We start from the raw sequence: 5,451 nt of genomic DNA on the forward strand, positions 1-5,451 counted from the left end.
CACAAGATCCTAACACTGAAAAATGTGCACTCACCCCCACAATAGGGAGCAGCGAGCGGTGAGCATCGAGTAACGTACTGTCGAGCGGCGATCAGTGAGCAGCGATCAGCGAGTAATGAGCAGCGAGGAAGGACTCAGGAGCAGCGAGCAGCGATCAATGAGCAAGGATCAGCGCGTAGCGAACAGTGAGTAACAAGCAGCGATCAGCGACGAAGGAGGAAGGAGCAGTGAGCATAGCGAGCAGGAAATCAGACGCAAAGATTGTTTTTAGAAAAAACAGAAAGAGGGAAACTGGGAAAATGACTCAAAACACAAAAACATAACAACTTCTTCTTTTTTACATACATATAAACTATGTCTGTCTGTATGTATGTATATGTATAAATAGCCGGTTCAAAAAAATATGAGCCGGCTAGGAATGGGAAGACTCCGGTCCGGGTGTCCCCCACATGATTGGCCGGCCAAAGTCCCAACCTATATATAACCAGAACACTAACATTGTTCCTACGACTTTGCCCAACACTTGTTGTAACACGTGTGTGTGTGTGTGTGTGTGTGTGTGTGGTTAATCTGTGGCCTTATAATCGATGGTGAGTTCATAAACACTCTATCAGTTAAGTTAATTGATGGTTGAAACTCCCTTACCTTTTATATCGCGAGCTCATAAACACTACATTAGTTAATTGATGGCGGTCTCATAGGGTTGAGGTGTTCATTAAGGACAGTAATCATGATATTGTATTGATGATCATTATTGTCAATAATCAACTCGACTAGCAAAGGATGAGTGAAATAAATGGCACAGAAGGGTCAACATCAATCACCGTCAATTGTTAGATTTTGCACCACAATTTTACATATAACCTCCACGCACCCTATATATTTTATACATAAATAAGACACAACACATTGCTTCTTGTTTTCAATGAATATACATAACCCACCATGAATAAAGCTTTTGCAAAACCGGTCTCGAAAGCAAGTTCCATTAGTAGTCCTATTTAAAACACATGGAGCAAATGGGACACTCAAGAACCAAACAAATTCAAGATTATAGGTCTTGTTCACTCTCAGATGCAACATGTTAGACGTCACACTTATCTTGAAGTAGAATTGATACACTAGGTTAGATGTCACCGTAGTCAAAGGTCTTAAAACTTTATCTTTAAGTAGACTTCAGACACTAGGTTATGTGCCACACTAATTAAAGGTTCCAAATTTAACAAATTTGATGTACTCACAATGATGAACATTAGACATGCTTTTCTCGTCAATATCTAGTCACTTCTATCATGATTCCAAATCAGCAAAGCATTACTCTGGATTTGATTATTGTTGAATTGTTTAATCATGTGTCCAATTACCCTTTGAAGTAAACAAACTCTCTTTAATTTTTAAAAATAACATCTATAATATATAGCTCTTTGCTCTTTATGTAGAAGATGATATCACTGTCTTGTTGTTATATGAGCTCAAAGAAGAATTAGTTATTGATGTGAAATAAAGAGAAGTGCTGGCTTCACCTTCTCACACAAAGCTGCTTATATGTTTTAACACAATTTGTCTAGTAGGCTGTTTTTGAATTCCAGTAGAAATCTAATACATCATTCGTTCTTCCTCACTTAGGTTTCGCATTGAAATTCTTATGTGTGGTTCTTGTGATGTAGAAGATGACATCATTACCTTGTTGGCATATGAGCTCCTTTTAAGAACAATTAGTTATTATTATTAAATACAGAGATGTATCATATCACCTGCTCACACTTGTAAACATAATAGGGCTGATTTTGGACTCCAGTAGAAAGCCAATACATTAGTTCTTCATCACTTAGGTTTGTCGTTGTCATTTCTCATGTGTAGTTCTAGTGGGGCACCTATAATGCCCCTCTTCTACTTACTTTGTCTTTACTGAAGTTGTGAATAATGGAAGAAGCTTATTATTAATTATCCACAGGAAAATTACAAACCTTCCGCGCCTATGGATAGCTGGGTCGAAACGTTTGATGGATACAAGCAAAGCTAGCTTTAAAATAAGAAAGTGTGTTCATAATTATTTGGAGAAGCATTCAACCACAGATGTACAAAAGACAATAGAGAGAACGGTGTTTTAGCATCAATAACTTCCGCCAGTCTTTCTATAGTGGATGGCACTAAGTATTTTATCATCCTGTGTAAAAACACCAATGAACAAAATTAACAATCTGTATTAGAGCATGAGAAAACTATTCAAATTTCAATAAACCTTTATCTAAGTTTGCTGGTACACTGCACATCTCATAATTTAGACGTGGACCTTAAATTTGAAAATTTTATAGATTGTTTTCCAAGTAAGGCAAGTACAAAATAGCACTAAACTCGGGTTTTCCCCCTTAACCTCCACATACCTGCAAGGCACCATCATCAACAATTGCATATAATACCCAATGGTCTCCTGTTTCCATTCTGCTTTCAACCGTGAATTCCATCCATGATATCTAAACAAATACAGACAAGTACATCGGTTCTAAGAAAATATTCATATAATACTTTCAACTTGACAAATAAAATCAAGATATAAATTGAGATTTTACAGCATCTAACAGGATTCGTCCACCATTTTTTGATTCCTTGGTATTTAATTCCCCGTAGCGAGGTTCTCCAGGCTTAAATGGCTTCAACAGTTGTTTGGTAATGGGAGCAACTTTTCCTTGGCCAAGGACATTTAAGGACAAACTTTCCACCAGGTAGCAACAGACTCTCTACAGCTCTTTCTTTTGCAACCTGAACAAAACATCAGAGCTGTTTATGAGTCGAAAGGTGAAAATTTCTCGTAGAAATGCTCAAACTGTGTATATAACAATGCCCAAATATACATGTAAAAAACATTGCTCAAATGTCTTACAACGGTCAGCTGTGTATGTAACAATGCTCAAAAGCTTACGTTACATATAACAACGGTTCAAAACCCTACATAGCTTGTAACAATGCTCAAATGTAAATGTAGCAAGTAACAATGCACAAATGTGTATGCATATAACATGTAACACTGCTCAAGTGTGATTGCATATAGCAATACGCAGTGTATGTAAAATTTCTCAAATGCGTGTGGACAAAAGCTCAAAAGTTAATGAAATAATGCCAGAAAATGTCCACGTAACAATGCTCGGTTATGAATGTAATAGTGCCTAGAAATATCTGTGTAAAGAAAAAGTCTCACTAATACATTGTTGTATAATTCTCACTATGTTAGGAAAAGGAACTTTAGCTGAAAGTATCATATAAGCTATTTGACAGCATTCTCACCTCTGAGAAAAATACGAGAAAGTGGGTAGTTCTTGCTCCCCAGTCAATGGCAAACATTGGTGAAATGTGTCTGTAGCAAATGCTCAACGTGATCTAACAATGCTTGAATGTGAATGTAATGTTGCGGAAAAACGTCCAAGTAACAAAGCTCAAATGTGTATGTAAAATGTAAAAATGGTCAAATGTGTGTGACAATGCCTACAATATTGATGTGAAGATGTGCATACTGTGATTGTCAGACCTGGAGGATCAAAGCTTGCTTGGCTAACCCATGAGGCCAACATTGCACTTTCCTTGGCAGAGACAACACAAAGAAAACCAACCACTCTACCCACTGCCTGAGATTAATGTCACAAGAAATACAAAATCAAGACTTCACCTATATATGCAAGCAAAATGAACTCACACAACTATTAAATTACCCCACAATGTGCTAACTCTTGTAGAGATAGCTACTTTATAAAATGACAACTATAATAATCACCATTCTACATTTCAAACTATGTCTAGTTTATTCTTCTTAATTGCAGTGATTCTCTATTATTATAGTCAGACGGAGATACTGACAAAGTGAAAATAGACAGTGCAAATATTAACAGAATATAAACAAAAGTTATTGGGTCATTTCTTACATGTTCAACATCTGATGCCGCAGTGAATTGAGGAGATGTCATGTTTCTCTCTTTCGACTTAGATTTCTTCACATATTGTGCTAGAGCTGTGCCATTTTCCTCACAAACTTGTAGATGGATTCTGTGGGCTAATAATTTGCAAAAGATGAAACCCAGCCAACAACATTTTAATTTCCGTCATGCAGTTAAGGCTCTTAATAGGAAATAACCATCATCCATGACACAATTTGCACTAATTTCTCTAGAATGATGTCTGAACTTGCCTTAAATTAGCAGTGAATTGTTGGAAATGCAAAGGAAAACCCAGCATCCTTAAAGCGCTGCTCTATCTCATCGACTGCTTCTCCACTCCAGCCAAATGAACCAAACACCCCACATGGTTTACTCCTACCATTGTCATCCCTAAGAATGATACCTAAAGTATCCTGTAGCAACGATTAATTAAAAAGGTAAAAATAAATATAATCTGATCTACAATGTGCAACCTCTACCAGGATGTTGATCTAATAAATAAGGTACACTCTGAAGTATCCCTTAGTTTTTCTTTATTCCATCAAGTACTCCCGAGTTTTCATTACTTCCCAACATGCCCTCCCCTCCTCCGTTCAACCCTCTAATGAGAAATTAAATGCTATATTTGAGAATTTGTATGTTCAACTCAACCAATTGTCTGTGCTATTTGAGCAATTATATGGTCAAGTTATCTCCTTTTTCTCTCAGTGGGGTGTTTCAGAGTTTTTTCCTAGTAAACATTTTCTTGTATTCAGTATTGTAGATATATATACCTGCATAGGTGTGGACATATGACCACCTAAGGTAGGACAGAGGACTCCCTATCACAAATCCACAACAGTAGAAACCTCGGCACTGGTGCTTTGTTCTGCATTCAAACTCTCTACCACTACACCTGCTTTTGATATGCCTTGGCTGTGATAAGTATCCAAAGAAGTTACTTTTCTCTCTTGATGGTTATATTTTATCATGATTAAAGCATAAAGTTGATTCCATACCTGATTGCCTGAGCAAGAGCAGCTGTGTTGTTCCCATACGCTGAAGTGTATATGACTGCAATTGTAGACTCTTCAGCCTGTTTTAGTCTCTGTTTAGTCCGCTGCAAGAACACAATGGTGTCATTAACACAATAAGATCAACTTGTCTCAAATGTGAACAAGAAAATGATGTTAGTAAACTTCAGCAAATGCTGTTAAAACTGATATTTCCACCCTTTCCACTGTATCTACAGCCTAGATATGACATTGAACTGATGTATAAATGATAAACGTTTATGAGATTTATCTCTTGGTCTACATACAGAACCAACAATAGAAAAATTGTAGAGCTCAAGATCTTTCAAGTAGTTCAAAATGGTGATCCTATGTTACAAAAAATGGGACACATAGAATGTAATGTGACAGTTGTATGGGAAAGCAGTTAGATTATTTGCTTGTATCTGGATATTAGTTAGATTAACGTGTGAATCTGAATTTTAAGCTGCAAATATAATGGGCAGATAAAGACAAACAGGGGAAAGCGTGAG

The 5,451-nt window shown here is 36.8% G+C and overlaps 1 pseudogene across 1 annotated transcript; it reads right to left on the reverse strand.

The window, feature by feature from the left end:
- Positions 1-1,914: 1,914 nt before the first annotated feature.
- Positions 1,915-4,705, reverse strand: LOC147847311 (uncharacterized; annotated as a pseudogene). The gene is made up of 7 exons (XR_015532345.1): positions 4,700-4,705; positions 4,218-4,339; positions 3,915-4,035; positions 3,510-3,620; positions 2,571-2,760; positions 2,385-2,474; positions 1,915-2,167 (listed from the first exon to the last, which is right to left on the reverse strand). The product of XR_015532345.1 is annotated as an uncharacterized LOC147847311 (transcript).
- Between the last annotated feature and the right edge of the window lie 746 nt (positions 4,706-5,451).

This window comes from Azolla caroliniana, unplaced genomic scaffold (genome assembly GCF_043228905.1).
Source record: "Azolla caroliniana isolate FFs.n. ecotype wild unplaced genomic scaffold, voAzoCaro1.0.p SCAF_1197, whole genome shotgun sequence".
Classification (NCBI taxonomy): Eukaryota; Viridiplantae; Streptophyta; class Polypodiopsida; order Salviniales; family Salviniaceae; genus Azolla; species Azolla caroliniana.